Source organism: Crassostrea angulata, chromosome 1 (genome assembly GCF_025612915.1).
Source record: "Crassostrea angulata isolate pt1a10 chromosome 1, ASM2561291v2, whole genome shotgun sequence".
Classification (NCBI taxonomy): Eukaryota; Metazoa; Mollusca; class Bivalvia; order Ostreida; family Ostreidae; genus Magallana; species Magallana angulata.
The window spans coordinates 46808130-46827629 of NC_069111.1; the positions used below are offsets into that span (position 1 = coordinate 46808130).

Consider the following 19500-nt stretch of genomic DNA (forward strand, 5'->3'; position numbering starts at 1 on the left):
TTTTTGAGGAGTTACGTGGACAAAATGGTCTTTAAAAATTCACTAAATCCTCAGAATCTCAAACCGGAAGTGACGTCATCAGCCAAAAATTTTATAATATCAAGTACGTTTGATGCTCAATATATCCTGTAAGTTTCATGCAAATCGGTCGAGTAGTTCACGAGAAATAGCGTTCGAAAAAAGTCAGAAAAAAAATAAAAAATAAAATCATAACTAGAGCAAAGCTCGTTGCAAAGCAACGAGTGGGTCTTCCGTTAATGTAGGAAGTAAAGCTTGAAGTTCCTGTAAGAAGCAGAGCTCTTGAACCAATAACAAGAGTAACTAAAATAAAAAGATGAAAAAATCGAATTATTCCTGGTACGACTTAATAAATTCCAAATGATTTTAAGTACGACTTAACAAAACCCTTCCTGATTTCAAGAACGACTAAACAAAAAAAAATCCGAATGTGTTCAAGTACGACTTAACAATTATTTTTGGTACGAGTTAAATTTACTTTGAACAGTACGCTATTTTTTAAACCAAGGCCGCGGAAACAAAATTTCCGGAAAAATCAATTTTTAAACCCCGATATCTCTTTAATGCATTGTCCGACAGATTTCAGTGTTAGATTCAGCTTGATAAGCTCTATAAAACACATATTCATTTTTGATTTGATCAGAAAATTCATTTTTTCAAAAAAATTGTTTCATTTCCGGTTTCGACTGGAAGTGACAGATTTTTATTTCCAGCCTTATTGCACATGTACATTGGCAAATTCATAACCACAGAAAATTTCAAGACTCTATCTTTAAGCGTTTTAGAGAAATGTTGCAGACAAAATGACTTTTTTTTAAGTTTAAAAATGACGTAACGTCAAAACAGAAGTGACGTTGTTATGGAAACTTTAACATCTTTGAGGCATTATAATTGCACATAATCCCTGGAAGTTTCCTTTACATAAGTTGAAAACGTTTTGAGTTATGAAGCCGAAAAGGACTCAGAAAAAGAAAAAAAATAATAATAACTAGAGCAAAGCTCGTTGCTAAGCAACGAGTGGGTCTTCCGGTAATGTCGAAAGTAAAGCTAGAAGTTCCTGTAAGAAGCAGGGTTCTTAAACCAACAAACGTAACAAACTAAAACAAAAAAAAATCGAATTATTCTTGGTACGAGTTAACAAAATCCGAATGATGCCAAGTACGAATTAACAAACCTTATCGATTTCAAGAACGACTTAGCAAATACAATTCCGAATCCGTTAAAGTACGATTTAACAATTATCGAATAATTTTAGGTACGAGTTAATTTAACTCTGAACATAAAACTATTTTCTTAACCAAGAATGTGGAATCAAAATTTCCGGAAAAATCAAATTTTAAACCCCTTTATCTCTGTATTGCATCGGCCGATTTTAGAACGGATTTCAGTTTTGAATTATGAATAATAAGCTCTTATTTTCTGCTTTATGATTAATAACTAATTATCGCTTTAAAATGAGTTACAGCAAAACTCGTTTATAACGAATTTCAAGGGACCATAGAAAAAACTTCGTTTTAGCCGTAATTCGCTATACGTTAATAACGAATTCGTAAAAAATATTATAGCGAATTCGTTATAAAATAATTAAGAGTTTTTCCGGCTAACAGTTTTCTACACTATCGTAAGTTATTAAATGTTATAAAAATAGCATTACCGTCATTTACAAAAAATTTCAATATAACCATTTCATTTCAATTTTTAAAAAAAGTTCGTATACTATTTGAATTTGAGTATTTAATATATGCATGTTAAAATTGCATGTTTCTTCAATGAAAGAAATGGAAAACATTTGTTATAAAAATGATAATATACGTTAAAATTTTGCCAGCAGGGGTCTTAAAATTACTTCGTTATAGCCGTAAATTCGTTATAGCCATGTTCGTTATATTCATCAATTTTCTATAGGTTTATATAAGAAATTTGCCGGGACATGAATAATAATTCGTAATAGCCGTAAATTCGCTATATCCATGTTCGTTATATTCGAGTTTTGCTGTATTATGAAAAGACTTTGTAGCCCTTTTGGCCCCTTATTTGAGGGGCTGGCCCCATTTTCTTGATATCAAATGAAAGGTCTTGTAAATATATCCATATTTTGTTACACAAGTATTCACGAATTGTTAACTGTTCTAGAGATATTCGAACAACTGTGTTTTAGGGGCCGACCCTTAAACTCCTTACCAGTGCCACCAAAAAATATTTTTAGATCCCATATCGTTAAGAACATTATTTTGAGCAACTTTTCTTCTACAAGGCTTTTCAAAATATTTCTCCTTTTCTAGATATTAATGACCAAATTTTAAGACATCTGGCCCCTTGAAACCCCTAATTACGTATCATATGTCTTAAGTATGGTACCGTATATATAAACTGATGTACAATGAACATTTTTGGTTTTATAATTGATAACAAATTATTTTTCAGTAAAGAGTTATTATTAAAAGACTTTAGAGCCCTCTTGGCCCCTTATTTGAGGGGCCAGCCCTTATTCCTTGATATCAAATAAAAGGTCTTGTAATTTTAAACACATTTTGCTCAACAAGTGTTCAGAAATTGTTGACCGTTCTAGAGATATCTGAACAATTGTGTTTTAGGGGCCGAACCTTAAAATCCTTACTGGGGCCACCAACAAAAATTATTTGCATATTGCATATTGTTAAGAACATTATTTTAAGCATTTTTTGTTCTATAATGCTTATCAAAATAATTCTCCTTTTCTAGATACTAAAGATCAAAGTTTTGGACTTCTGGCCCCTTAAAACCCCTAATTACGTAACATATGACTTAGGCATGGTACTGTATAAATAAACAGATATACAATGAACATTTTTGGTTCTATAATTGATAACAAATTATTTTTCAGTAAAGAGTTATTGCAAAAAGACTTAAGAGCCATTTTGGCCCCTTATTTGAGGGGCCAGCTCCTTTTTCTTGAAATCAAACGCAAGTCCTAGTTAATCTGAACAACTTCTGCATTACATGTCTTCACAAAATATTTACACATTAAAAGCTAGGGCCGAAAATGTGCAAAAAATTTCGTGAAAAAAATTGGTGCCTATTTTTGAGCTCGGGCGAGCTTCGCCGCCTTGCGCATTTTTCAAAATATCAGATAAATAGGATCATCTACAGACATTCATCTACTATCCCTGAAAGTTTCACGTTTCTATCGCAATTAGTTTTTGAGAAGTTACGTGGACAAAATGGTCCTTAAAAATTCACTAAATCCTCAAAATCTCTAACCGGAAGTGACGTCATCAGCCAGAAATTTTATAATATCAAGTATATTTGTTGTTCAATGTGTCCTGTAAATTTCATGCAAATCGGTCATGTAGTTCACGAGAAGTAGCGTTCGAAAAAAGTCAGAAAAAAAATAAAAAATAAAATAATAATAAGGAAAAGAAACAATAGAATAACAAGAGGGTCTTCCGTCGGAAACGGAAGAACCTAATAAGGAAAAGAAACCATATGAATAACGAGATGGTCTTCCGTCGGAAACGGAAGACCCTAACAATATCCCGATCTACCACAGATTTATTTTTAATAATGAAAATAAGAAGTATGTCTAACAGTTAAGTTTTTTACAAGGTTCGTGATGCTTGATATACTGTGTTTGGAAAGTTTAATGCGTTGTGTTTTTTCTCTATCTCTTGTTTAGTTTATAATGGAGGTTTTTTGCGGGAAGGAACATCTTAAACACGTTTAGCGGTTAAAGAACGCAGTAAAATGAATAAATTATTTGATACAACTATTAGTAAAATTGTTTGATATGCATGTAGAATTCTTCTTGGTCAATCGTTACACAGATTATCTACCTGCCTTATTCCTGTGTATTCTGTGCGTTCAAGTGTAGAGTGATTTCCTGTCAGTGCGATAGTTTCACACCTTTGTGTATAACAACTGGGACTAAAGTCAAATAAAGTTTACTTTGACAGTCATATAGCGTTGTGGTGGGGTGGGGGGGGGGGGGTAAGGTTACGAAAACGGGGAACGGGTTTACATATGTGTAGTAGCTTTATATTCAATAAGATTACATGTGCATGCACACAAACATTTACTGAAATGTTTAAATGTTTTTTTATCGGCATGAAATATCAACATCAAAACTTTCAAAACATGTTCTTAATTTCTTTGAAATGTGTAAGAACATAAGAATACGGTTTAACAACATTTCGTTCTAAAAAAATTATCTAGTTATTCTGTTGAGAGAGAGAGAGAGAGAGAGAGAGAGAGAGAGAGAGAGAGAGAGAGAAAGGGAGGGGGGCTCGGTCGCGAGGGAACGCTAACCTCCGTCACGGCGGGTAGCTGGTACACCATCACGACAACATGACAAGGGATACCCACAATATCTTTCGATTACATAATTTTATGCAACTCTGGGTACTTACTCTCTATTAGTTATTCTGTTGAGAGAATGAGTTTTTTTTTTGTTTTTTTGGTTTTTTTTTGGGTTTTTTTTGTACATTGTAGCTCTCTGGTTTTTCTATCCGAATTTTTTCAACCAGAGAGCTACAGATCTGCAGCTATCAGGTGGTTAGAGCAGGTGAAACACTGGTTAGACACCACGGAGGTCCTCGGTTCAAGTCCGTAATGAAACTTGAAAGTGTTCACCATCTGTATTAAACGCGGGGACAATTAATTTGATGGAAGACTTTGTCATAAAAACATCATTAAACACTGCTGAGGAGGTGATACATATGTATAAGACAAGTTTTATTATGTATCACAAAAATGCACTTGTAAATAAAAATACACCATGAAATAAAGTCATTGTCATTTACAATTGCGATAACTATTTGATAGAAACAAAACATCAAGTAAGTTTGTTTTATTAAAACATATATTTACCAAGCACTCCTATATAAAAAATTAACTTTGGCGATTTCAACGTTTTTGTCCGTGTGGCGACATTAATTCAATATGAAGTATGTTAGGGATACAGGTACTGTAGCACCGGTCAGAAAAGTAATAAGTCACTTACGTCACATTTCATTATTTATGCTGGATTGTGCCACAAAAAGTCATATATATTTTTTTTTTAAAAACCAAGAGAGTATGATTGTATCAAACAATCTATTCACTAATTAAGACCTATTGATAATACTTAATTTAATGAAAAACCAACGACGTGGAATATGAAATATATTTCTATTATTACAGTATCCCTGACAGAGAAACTGAAACAGAGAAACGAGGAGACTGCCAGTCTGATCAAGAAAGAAAAGGAATATTTGACACAAATCGAGAAGATAGAGGACGACTACTGAAAGAAGGAACTCGATTTTCTCAACGATTTGGACATCTCTCAAGACAAAAATGAGGTGTGTGCACCTTTGCAAAATCTGCTGAGAATTCACAGATGCCCTCTGGTTTGAAATACAAGGTAAGCGGTAAACAATGGCCTCTCTTCTAAAGGGTTGATGGCAAACAGTTATGCATCACACTTGGACTGATGGTTGTCACACGAGTATAGATTCAAAACAGATGATTGGTTGAGTTTATTCTCCTTGTTGTGTACAAAGTTATAAGATATACACAATTCATGTACTTTGAAAGTAAACATTAAATGGAAAGAAGCACTACAACGGGATCGACATAACTTCATTAGGTATAAATCATGGCAGCATATAGATTTAGCTTCGGGCTCGTAAAGAGTTTGTATTGTTTAAAACCTTCTTAAGATGTTATTTCTTTCTTATTTCTTGGAGAGTACACTAAACTGAAGTCAGAGGCTCAAAAAGCCATAAAATTATATGCCGTTTTCGTCGATCCTATGTTAAGGATATACAAAAATGTTCAATGATTAAAAAAAAATTATGAGATTGTATTTTGTATTTTAATATCACCCCTGCGAATGTGTTCGGAATGTTTTCTTTATCGTTGCTAAGTATGTAATAAATCCAGAGGTGCTCGAATGAAAGTTCACGAGACTTCACCGAGATTTGTTTAGTTCCTGTGAAATTTCGAGCGGAAGTATAAGTGCTCGGATAATATTTTCAAAATACGTAAGTACTGGTCGTTTTTCATATCATATCCTACTTTGATTTATGTTAAAACATAAAACACTTTAAAGACGTATGTCTTATTTCACCATCTAACGGTTATTTACAGGCACGTAGCATCAGGGGGGGGGGGGGGGGGGGGCAGGGGGGCCTGGCCCCCCACTTTTTCCCGCAGCAACAAATTTTTGAAAATTTACATATAAAAAAATGGAATTATCATGGAGTTGGCCCCCCACTTTTTTGGAGTATTTAAAAAATTGATATGATAATAAGGAAATGAGGAGTGAAATTGAAGTTATATATAGGTCTGCCCCCCCCCCCCCCCCCCACTTTCAAAAACGATGCTACGTGCCTGATTTATACTAAACGATAATATTCAGAACAGAGTTATCGTTCGTGTTCAACCACGTGTAGAGTAGTTGAAAAGATAAAAACTGGGTTGCTTGATAAAATTAAAGTAATGTTTGATACTTGTAGTGTGCAATACCATGTTTTTAAGAAAATAATAGGTGTCTGTTTTGCATAAAAACTTAGTATATCGATCCATTTTCAAGTAACATTCTGCATAAAATAGTATAATCTATTTCACTATTGATGCTATAACTAGGTCAGGCGCGGATCGAAAATTATTCCTCAGGGGGATCTCTATTAAGCATGTTAATTGTTGCAACAGCAGACAAAAACTATTTTTTGTATTGTTACATTTATTTCTAGAACACATTTTTTCCAACAATCAATGAAGACAAAGTTTAAAATCAATAAACCTCTAGATTTTATATTTGACTACAAGTACCTAGATTTTATGAAATATACTATAACCACGAGACACGATTTTTACTGCGAAACTGAAAGGGTCAAATAAAACCACGTGGTCTAAAATTTAAATGACAATAACATTCGCAGGGGTGAATATGATAATTTAAAAAATTTCGCTTTGAGTTTCTTAATAAAAGCTATGATACTGTAAGTTGCGCATTAAAGGAATATATTTTAGAGACAAAAAAAAAACCTGAATTCCAATTTTAGCACCAAATTTCAGTACTTTTTACTCATAAACACAATCTGACATTCATTGCTATGAACTTTTACAGGTAGGATCTTCGCTAGATAGTTATACATGTATCTATCGAACAGAGTCAACATATTAAAATTCTGATTGCACTAGACTGGTAAAACTAGTCCAAAAATTTCTACAAGTACATGAGTGAAAATTAGATCATTGAAAGATTAAGAAAATAGTAGGTTTAAATCATAAGAATTTGACGTTTTTTTAACCGGAAATTAATAATATCAACTTAAATGAAAGACAAAGCAAAGCAGGTCAAGCTAATCTAAGCTTACTACTAGGCCAATATTTAGAGTGAAACATGGAACTATAAGGTACAGGTGTGAAGAAACATCCGGTATAAATCCCTCAATAATCTCGCACGGAATGGTACAAATATATATAAATGTGAATGGTCGGAATCATTGGATACAGGTAAATGTTTACAATTAATCAACACACTGAGGATCTATACTGTTGTAAAGATACGATTTTCCGCTGGAATTATTTTTGGAATATTTTCAGGAAGACGTAAATGATAAGAGACCGATCCGCGAGAGTCCATGAAATGCAAACATCAAATGGGAGTTCACTAATTCAGAAAAGCAATAATGTAGTTTTAAAGTACTTCTGATTCCCTGCCAAAGACAACTGGCTTTCTCTCTGTTGTCATTTAATGTTTTCTTGTTTAAGGGGTAAATATTTAAGGTCTTCCGTTTTCCAACGGAAGACCTTATTGTTTTCGTACGGTTTCTTTTTCCCTATTATTATTATTTTTCTTTTTTTTTCTTACAAATTTTGTGCCCGCGATATCTCAAAAGCGGCTCGGCCGATTTTCATGAAACTTTCAGATCTAATAGATATTGATCTAAACTTAATATACATTTTTTTATTTTGATGACGTCATTTCCGTTCTTAAGATAGTGACGTTTTAGCGATTTTCAGAGGGTCGGCTTGTCCAGGGACCTCCTCCTAAACGGTAAAAGATATTGAGTTCAAACTTTCAGGGATTGTAGACAATAGATTGTAGATGTGCCATTTGGCATTCATATTTGTCATGCTCAAAAGGCATTCAAGCTCGCCTGGTCCCAAAAATTTAGACTAAAAAAACGTCGTAATTTTTCATGGTTTATTTAGTTTATCTCTTTTCTAAAAAATATTTTGTTAAGACATGTAAAGCAAAAAAAGTTTATAATTACAAGACCTTTCATTTGATATCAAGAAAAAGGGGCTGGCCCCTAAAATTAGGGGACAAAAGGGCTTTAAAGTCTTTCATCTGTAGCCCTTTACTGAGGGATATTTTGTGAACTGTTAAAGAAGCAAATATGTTTATCTTACAGTTATGTATCCAAGCAACGTAATGATTTTGTCATATGTTACGTAATTAGGGGTTTTTTAGGGGCCAAAAGTCCAGAATTTTGATCACCAATATCTCAGAAAGGAAAAATATTTTGAAAAGCAGTATAGAAGAAAAGATACTCAGAATGATGTACTAAATAATATGCAATTTTCAAAATTTCGTTAAACAGCCCCTATAAGGAGTTAAGGGATCAGCCCCTAAAACGTTCTTTCCCATATATCTCAAGAACGGTAACGAATTTCTAAACAGTTGTTGAACAAAATGCGTTGAGATTTAAATGAACTTTTATTTGATATCAAGAAAAAGGGGCTGGCCCCTAAAATTAGGGGACCAAAGGGCTCTAAAGTCCTTTATCTGTAGCCCTTTACTGAGGGATATTTTGTGAACGGTTATAGAAGCAAGTATGTTTATTTTACAGTTATGTATCCAGGCAATGTAATGATTTTATCATATGTTACGTAATTAGGTTTTTTAGGGGCCAAACGTCCAGAATTTTGATCACCAATATCTCAGAAAGGAAAAATATTTTGAAATGCAGTATAGAAAAAAAGATACTCAGAGTGATGTACTAAATAATATGCAATTTTCAAAATTTTTGTTAAACAGTCTCTATAAGGAGTTAAGGGATCAGCTCCTAAAACGTTCTTTCTCATATATCTCAAGAACGGTAACCAATTTTTCAACAGCTGTTGAACAAAATCTGTTGAGAATTAAATGACCTTTTACTTGATATCAAGAAAAAGGGGCTGGCCCCTCAAATTAGGGAACTAAAGGGTTCTAAATTCTTTCATCTGTAGCTCTTTACTGAGGGAAATTTAATGAAAGGCTATAGAAGTAAATATGTTTATCTTACAGTTATGTATCCAAGTAATGTAATGATTTATTCATGTGTTATGTAATAAGGATTTTTTAGGGGTCAAGAGTCCATAAACTATGACAACCTATATCTGAAAAAGGAAAATATTTTGAAATGCAGTATAGAAGAAAAGATGCTCAAAATGATGTACTTTACAAAATGCAACCTTCAAATTTTGGTTCAGCGGCTCCAATAAGGAGATAAGGGACTGACCCCTAAAGCTTTTCTTTTTCTCAGATATCTCAAGAACGGTGACGTATTTCTAAACACTTGTTGAACAAAGCTCTTATCCCTGAAACAAAATAGTATCTAGCCCTTAGAATGTAGACCCTGTTTTTCTATTCTAAATCATGTTAAGCTGTTAAATAGCAAAATCAAGATCGAACATATATTTCAAATTCTAAAATCAGACGGAAGACCTCCTCGTTGCTCGCAACGAGATCGTGTCTAGTCTTATTGACTGTTTGCTTTTCTTAAGTATATCACCACAATCTTAGTATCTCTAAAGCAAACACAAGAAAACAGCTTCCATAAGGATTAGAGTCTAATAGAAATTCGGCAATGAACCAGTGTAAAAGGCAAAAATGCATCAGTGAAGAGGCAAACGAATATCACTATTCTAACTTGTTACTCTTGGGATGTATCGCCTGTTAAGTTCCCTACAATATAAGCTGACTGCTGATTTTGATAACCATGAAGTGATTATTTTGAACCCTTATCTGTCTTGTGAGAGATTTTATTCTTATAATTATCTAGATTCTCAGTAATTTACTGGACATCGTCAAGGAGCGCGCGGACGCGGCCGAGCGTGAATTAGAGCGTGTTGCAGCCTCTTTCTCAGTCGCAAGCGACGGAAGTGGACGAAGTGCAAGGGTCATCAGTACCTGCAGTGACGTCAGTGTTAGAAGTGACGAAGTGTTTGATGGGGCATCCCCGGTGTATCTCCTGGTTTATCACCTGTTTTGCCTGGCAGTCCAGAATCTCCGCTGAAGAGACAGGTCATCCAAAAGGACTGGGATGTAAGGATTTTTTTTATATTAACTGAAACATAAGCACATCGAGCCGTAGCAGGTACATATACTTCGTGTACTCCCCCACTCTACATTGATCATATATCAGTCTGCGGACCAAGTTAACTAATATTTTATGCTTTATCATCAGATTATAAACGAACAAGAATTATTTTCCTGATTCTTAACATTTTATCCAGTAACTTACAATATAGACCTCTGAAAGTCTGCAATGAAATTGTAGATTCAGGTGTTTACTTATGATTTATATAACCCAACCAACTGTTTGTAATCGGATATTGATAGTTATTAGTATCTGTGCTCATTGTTTTGGCAGCGTCTTCATCTCTGACACTGATACATGGAATACATTAACAGTCTTGTATATCATATATCTTTAATGAATAAAATAATAATCAGGTACAAGTCATGATTTATTAGTAAGTAGGATATAACAATATTTTGCTGCGTCCGTGTGGTCCGCCATTTTTATCTTTACAAATGCTTTGATTTCTCAAATTGAGCTTTCAATTTTCATTGTCATTCTTCAAATTGCTTTCAGAACCAGTTTCGTAAAAGAATTGATTGCTTGGAGCGTCTACTGACAGAGGAGAGACAAAAACTAGCAGCGACAGAAAAGAAATTAGCTCTTGTGTCTACGGAGAATATCTCTACTGCCATGTCCGACGACGCTAAACTTTTCGCTAGGGAAAAGGAACTCCTTCAAGCAGAGGTATGGAGCAATAACGGTACCGTAGCGGTCTTGTGGTGCATCCAAACTTCCTTAAATTTCTACTCGTTCCATGCGCAATTTTCAAATAGATTTTGGGAATTTGAAGCAACAAGAAGGCCAAGCTGTGTGATATCTCCCCAGTGTTTACTTCTTTGTTTATGTCTCATTTCACTCTTTGCTGATATCAAAGCATATCACATCCCAGCTTTTGGTAAAAACTTTTCGAGAATGGGTGGAAGGAGGGATTAGAATGTAAATAGCACACATGGATGAAAGTAACTTTCCAGTTTGTGGGTGGGTTTGATACCATTCTTATGCCCTGAAATATTACACTAATCCTTGATACATCACAAATGTTCTTATGGTTGCCTTGAATATTTTCAGATTTTAGAAGGAAAAAAACTTTTGAAGATTGCAACCGGTCAAATCAAGGGACTACGGGAACGAATGTTCACCCTAGAGGAAGAAAACCGATGTCTTCGAATCACCTATGCCAACGAACTTGTATGTTTCAATTAAGGAGGGATTAGAATGTAAATAGCACACATGGATGAAAGTAACTTTCCAGTGTGTGGGTGGGCTTGATACCATTCTTATACCCTGAAATATTACACTAATCCTTGATACATCACAAATGTTCTTTTACTCATGCGTTTTCTACATACTCTGTTGCCGTGCTGATACAAACATTTCAATTAATTCCGCAGAATTAGTTTTGTTCTTTTATTGCCGATAACATAATTGGACTTAGAAATCAGAGAAGTTGTGTCTGTAGCCAGCATTAGAAATATTTTGTTTATTGCAGAAAGATGCGTCTAAAACCCAATCCACAACCGATGTATCCAATTACAGAGAAAGAATTGCCAGTTTGGAAAAACAGTTAAAAGAAGTAAGCAAGTGATCGTGCCTGTTTAGTTAACACAAAGTTAACCAGTCTATAAATATCACAATCGTAATGAGCCATGCATGCGTGTCCAGATATTTGTAATATGCCTCACAAAATATGTGTATTCACCTTTTAATGGGTTTGTTATAGGAATTAGTTTTAGATTAACATAGAAAATGCACCGAATGGCCGACTGCAAAATAACCTTGAAAAATATTAAAAGAGATAACATACTCAAATTTAAGTTACACTTTATTGCTAATCAGTATTGTGTTCACTTAGCACTAAAACAGCAAGAGAGTCAATCCATGCACTTATCATCATTTGATATCGAAGGAGTATTTAATAATGCAGGTTACATTGTATAATTAATATGAAGAAGAAGCTGTAGTAAGTAAATGCTTGCATGAAATGAATGAAGCATATATCTATTGATTTAACTTAGATCATTGCTTCATGGATATTTGCCTAGGTAGAAGCACAATGGAGAGCAAAATGTACCACCATCGAAAAAGAAAAGAATGAGTCCCAGCAGCGACTTCGAGACCTAACTATAGACTCCGAGGCGCTCCGGGGGTCTCTGAAGGGGTTCAAAGAAGACGTGTGTATAAAACAAAAACAGCTCAGAGAAATTGAAGAGAAAATTACTGTAAATTCGGATATTTTAAAAAGAAAGGAGGAAATTATCAACAAACAAGAGGAGATAATCAAGCAAAGAGAGGAAGACTTGCAATCGCTTCTCGATCAAATCTCGCAAAGGGACAATGATATACGAGATTTGCGCGAGAAAGTGCACCCAATCAACGAGAAATTAAAAGATAAGGAAGAAATAATAAATTCTTTGAAGGATATAATAGATTCAAAGCAAGATGAAATAAACTATCAATCTGAGGAAATTTCTGAATTGAATGAAACAATAGAACTTAAACAGAATGAAATCGATGAACTGAAAGGAAATACAAAAACCCAAAATGTCACGAAAGCAGAATGGGAACAGGACAACAAGCAACTTAAAAATGACCTTGAATCAATGGCGACCAACCTGGGTAAACTACATACAGACAATTGTACGTTACAGGAAGAGTTAGAAAAAACTAAGCAGGCACTAAGCGAGGCGATGGTCTTGTGGAACAAAGATCGTTCACAGATTGAAATAGCCTACAATGTAGCTAAAGAGAAGTTACGAATGGATGAGGAGACAGCAGCAAAGAAAGAGAGTCAAATCGTAGGTCTTTTGCGAAAGGAGACCCATAAGTTGTTGGAAAGTAAGGAAAAAATTTCAACTGAATTCCGAGTCACAAAAATTGAACATGAAGCAAACATGCGAACATTAAAATGCGTGAAACTCAAGTTACAAGATGAACTTACACAAAAAATCCGCCAGTTAACAGCTGAAATGACATCAAATGATAAAATGAAAGAAGAGCTTGACAGATTAAGAGCACAAGTGAGTATGCTGAAGTAAAATTTTAGCCAAAACAATTTAAGGTGGCCTTAGTGTCATTCAAGTGTGGTAAAGTTTTTGTAAAATTTTGTTTGATTCTTCACATGAAAACGTCATTGTACGTCATTGTATATCTGTTATAGGAAGATGTAGCTTCTCAAATCCAATACCATGAAAAGGTGCTCCGTGCCGAATATTTGGCTATGAAAGTCAGATACGAAACGAGATTAGAAAATCTGCAGAAAGAACACATGAAGCTTCTTGGCGTTTTAGATAAACTGCAACGAGAAAAGGTCCTCAATCAAGAGATGATAAAAGGCGTACAGAAAGGAATGGGGACTATGAAAGAAACTTACACCAAGGATTTGGAGCACTGGAAAGAGGAAAGAAATGTGCTAGAAAAGCACATCAAAGAGGTATTTTTCCCGGAGTTATTTGGTTAATTGCATTTTAAATTACTCAGTTTTACCCCATTTTTCATTAACAATAGAACAATAAATAGACAAAGCTTTCTGCGATTTAATTTGTAACCAGTTCTTAAATAGAAGTAATTTATCAAAACCATAACGTAATACAATATTTAAAGATTGAGTCCAGTCGAAAATTAGCGGCAGAGCTTGAGCGGAAAGTGGAAGAATTAAAACAGCAACTGGCAGACCAAGAGTACGAACGCACCGAAATTATAAACCGGATGACCACAGAACGATCTAAATGGGAACTCGAGAGGTCGGGAATGCAGAGTCACATGAATCAGGTACATATACACTGTTATAAGGAAGCAGAAGCTTTTTAAAAAATATAATGTGTTTAAGGTGGAATGGGGCACCTCCATGTTGTGACGTATTGTTTATCTAAATAAACAATACTATGTACTAAGTAGTTTCTTTCCCAGTATTGTAACCTAACAGCATAGCGCAGTTGCTAAGGGGTTAACTACAAAACTGTAGGTCATGAGTTCGAATCCCGCTTAAGGTTTACATTATTTGCCTTTCCAAATATTTTCAAAAGCTATTTTTGGTTAAATATTGTAAAATTTGTAAACCGGTTAAGGTATTGTAATTATAGTGTAATTTGATCCACATTAATATCAACAGATGTCCCATACAACCTTAAAATATGATGGGAATTTTGAAGAGTTATAACTTTTAGAAAGTCGATCTTTGGTGACGTAGTATTTTGATTTTTATTTTAAAATAGGTAAGCTTTTAAAAATGTTAAAATTGTAATTAATATTTGATATAATATTTGTCAATCTTTTTTTACCTAGGAAATTAATTGAATAGATATTTTTAATTAATTTTTTTTCTTTTACAGTTGTGTTTTCAAAATGTTATTCAGAACAAAAAGAAAAAAAATACAAAACGAAGAGAATACGAAAAAAAAAACCTCATAAAACAAAAAAAAAAACAACTAAAATTTCATATATCACGTATGGAATATTTATTGAAATAAATTTATGTTTTAGCTGGAGGAAAAATTGGAAACGGTTGCGTACTCTCAATACAGAACAAAAGACATGCAGAGCCGCATGGAGGTGGCCTGGGAATCAGAGAGAGCTGAACAGAAACGGCTTCTGAATGAGGCACACGAACTGGCCATGGATCTGCAGAGGCAACTGAAATGCCGCGATGACGAGCACTCAAGGGAGCGAAGGGCCTTACTAGAGCAGCTGAAAAAACTCCGAAAGGAACTGGACGAGGAACAGATGTTGAGGGAAAAGAGACTTAAACAGGTTGGCTTTAAATTGAACACGTTTGTGGCTAATGTTATGGATTGTACATCGAGACATACATGTTAAAATGTGGTTAGAACCTATATAATTGAGAATAGGGGTAGAGCGAATTAGTTTTCAAACCTTCATAGATATAAATAGATATTTTAATACATGTTTATGGTTGAATTCTATTATAAAATATGTTAGCAAGCAATTTTTTTGGAAATGAGGTTTGTGCCATGTTGTAAAATGTATTATGCCGGTTGGCAGTAAATACCAAATTTACCAGTTGTCATGCATTTTCTGTCGCCCGAAAACTTCAAAATTTACAACATGACTTTAGGATAAGGGGCATATGCAAGATCTAACTATATATGATTGTATTAATAACTGATTGACCAGTAGATATGACGCATGATCTTTGATATTGAAGATTGAGACCAGTAAAAGAGAAACGGAGGATTTAAAAACGAAATTAAAAGAGATGTGCCAACGTTCCGAAAAGGACCATGAAGTATCCATGAAAGAAAGAGTTGACTTAGTGCGCCGTCTTGTGGGTTTTCGCAGAAGTCATAAACATGATCAGAGACGAATTGAAGACGTTTTATCAGAGGTAAAGTAATTACTTATGAATAGTGAAAGTACTACTTGTAGGTAGTTTTGATCACTAAATACATAACTTACTTGAGGCAGCTGCATAGCAAAACTATACAAACTTATATACTGTTATTCAATGTAATTTTATGATACTCCCTATAAAATATATTTAACATTATAATAACCCCCCATTCTTTGACAGTAAACGAGACTTCGAGAGCTTGCGTCAATAGTCATTGATTCCGAGGATCCGGACGTGGACACCGACATCGTGTCCCGATTAGAGCAGCTCTCAAAACCGGAATCCAAAAGACAGAAAGGTATTGTAATTATAGTGTAATTTGATCCACATCAATATCAACAGATGTCCCATACAACCTTAAAATATGATGGGAATTTTGAAGAGTTATAACTTTTAGAAAGTCGATCTTTGGTGACGTAGTATTTTGATTTTTATTTTAAAATAGGTAAGCTTTTAAAAATGTTAAAATTGTAATTAATATTTGATATAATATTTGTCAATCTTTTTTTACCTAGGAAATTAATTGAATAGATATTTTTAATTAATTTTTTTTCTTTTACAGTTGTGTTTTCAAAATGTTATTCAGAACAAAAAGAAAAAAAATACAAAACGAAGAGAATACGAAAAAAAAACCTCATAAAACAAAAAAACAAAAAAACAACTAAAATTTCATATATCACGTATGGAATATTTATTGAAATAGTCATTGATTCCGAGGATCCGGACGTGGACACCGACATCGTGTCCCGATTAGAGCAGCTCTCAAAACCGGAATCCAAAAGACTGTCAATCCATGCCAGCACAGATATACAACAAAAAATAAACGAGGTACTTTAATCAACTAATAATCAGTATAATACTCAACCATCATTAAGATGATCTAGCTCTATATACATGTATCATTCATAAATTAGTTGAAATTTTGTTTTATATTGACAAATGATAAGAAACGGTGTCTCTTTTCGCAGGTTGTTTTGCAGTATATGAAAGAGGTAATGTTATATTTTTAATCTTTGCCTATCCAGAATGATATTTAACTTAAAAATGCTCTTCTTGAATTTCCAAAAACATGAACAATTTATAGCGTTGAATAAATTGACTAGGTCAATAAAGATAACAATCTGATTTATATGAAGTACACCTTTTTTCCAGTCTCTGAAGGAAATCCACTTTGCGGCGGATAATTTATCAAGACCCAGTTCCCGAGGATCATCCGAGGATGAGAGGCGAAGACTTAGAAGGTTAACCTCAAATACATTCATACAATTCAAATAATCAAATATATTGTAATACCTCTCAAACTAAGATATTGCAGATTTGAACCTCAAATATTATGAATTTCTGTGTGCATTAAAACTGTGAATGTTAGAAGAAAGTTAATGAGTGACAACTACGCCTAATTCTGGAAAGAAAATGACGGCTTCATGATTAAACATATACGGTATATTACCTGCCATGTCAATATTTGCATTTATATATAGAATGTAGGATAAATGAAAAGACGAGAGCGAAAGCAGTTTAGTGTTGAACGTCGGACGAGTTATCATTTACCATTCCTTTTCTTAAAATTTTTTTATACAGATTATAGGAACATATATTGCTGATTATACAATATAAATATTTTAATACCCTTGTAGAAGTATTTCAAGTTCGGAACTGGATTTCTTGTTGAAAGACGAAGCAGTTGTTGAACAACAGATAGAACACTTGAAAGATTCAAGAAGGAACACACCAACGAAACACCTCGATATGGTCAGCAATAAACTGAGCAGGAACATTTACCACACCGGACCAAGGGACATTGCTGATATCAGATCGGAGGACTCAGATACCGAAATGATGCTTGACCCGGAACCTGGGACTGTGAATGATCGACATAACAGAATCATGATAGATGTCCACCATGAGGAGGGAGTGACCTCTAGGTTCCCTGTCCCCCCTCCGTCTCTGCTATTGCCGTCGCAACGTGTCATTTCTGTTCAGTCTCAAAGTTCCAAAACTGTTTCAACATCCTTAACAAGTACGGTTTCTTCACGACAAATTCCGAACAGTATATCCTTGGATGTGTTAAACAACGGTTCTGAACGGCAGGCATTCTCTGCTAGTGCTTCACCGACTCATGGGCAGAATTGTTTTGAATTTTCCAATCCAAAATGCAAATCGATTGTAACATACCGTCAAACAGCTCCAAAGTCTCAAAAGAAGCTGCTCGAAGAATGTTTTTTGAAAGTTTAGAAGACAGTAATCAACATCCATCTAATGTCAAATCAATTAGTGAGAATAATATAGCAATTAAAAACGAAACTACGCTAATTTCAAATGACCTGGCTAAGGATGCAGTTGGCGAATCAACAGAAATTAGCAGAAAACATGGGTGTTCTTCGAGCGATAGCGAATCAAAACTCCATGGAAAAGATGATTCGCATCTAAAAGCCGGACAACCAAAAAAGAAACGAAGGCTGTTTAAAAAATCTTCAAGCATGGATACATCAGCCGTAAGCCACACATTAGCAGATGCAGGGGTTTCAGCTATATCGCCTGGGGCTCCCTCGTCTCTCTCACCTTTTGAATTGTTTGCTGCTGTCAAACGCAGGTTGAAACCGTCATTGAAACGTTCATCTTCTCTGTCAGAAGGTCGCAAAGGTGGAACCATCAGTGAGGACGATGGCTCAAAATATTCCGGCCACGTGGACGCTTATGCTAGTTCGTCGTATTCTTCGAGAAATCAGAGTCTGGGAGAATCGCCTATTTCAACTCCCATGGTGGATGAGCCACTAACTCCAGAATCAGGCCGACTCATACCTCCACCAACACCGCCAATATCAATGATGAACCGCAAAATGTTACCAAAGGTATAGTTAATGATACTGATGACCAAAAGTATAGTTAGTTATAGTGATGACCAAAGGTATAACCAAAGGTATAGTTAGTTATATTGATGACCAAAGGTATAACCAAAGGTATAGTTAGTGATATTGATGACCAAAAGTATAGTTAGTTATAGTGATGACCAAAGGTATATCCTAAGGTATAGTTAGTTATATTAATGACCAAAGGCGTAACCAAAGGTATAGTTAGTTATATTGATGACCAAAGGTATAACCAAAGGTATAGTTAGTGATATTGATGACCAAAAGTATAGTTAGTTATAGTGATGACCAAAGGTATATCCTAAGGTATAGTTAGTTATATTAATGACCAAAGGCTTAACCAAAGGTATAGTTAGTTATATTGATGACCAAAGGTACATGTATAACCAAAGGTATAGTTAAAGTTACACTGTAGTCAAAAGCATAATTAATCTTATTAATGAAATACTATAGTGTAACAATCAATTCTTTATGCATCCCCTTAAAAAAATATTTTTAAAAAAGATTTCATCCAAAGTGATATTGGTTGTTAGGTAAAACTATTAATACTTACGCTAGGTAAATGTCTTAAGCTATTAAATCCTGAGAGGAAGTATACGTTACGTCTACATAATGCAATATAAATGAACTTCAAAATATAGACTTAGAATAACTGACTTTATTTTCAATTCCATTTGAACAATATTTAACCACGTTTAGCTTCAGGAGGTTCACGAAGATGATCACAAACGCAAAAGCAGAGCGAAGAAAAACGACACCAAATCCAAATTCCGTTCCAAATCAAAGGAAAGAGCTAAAAGTGGACCTGCTTCCCTAACACAGAACGTTGTCTTCCAAGAGGACATTGCCAGCCCCTCTTCTCATTCCGCTTTTAGCGAAACGTCTGTATGATCTTATCTATTGTGTATTATTTGTTTACTTCATTTTGATTGGTCAAATTCAGTTT

General features: G+C 34.4%; 1 pseudogene; it reads left to right on the forward strand.

Annotated features, from left to right (window-relative positions):
• The first annotated feature begins 5189 nt into the window (after positions 1-5189).
• Positions 5190-19500, forward strand: LOC128173276 (centromere-associated protein E-like; annotated as a pseudogene).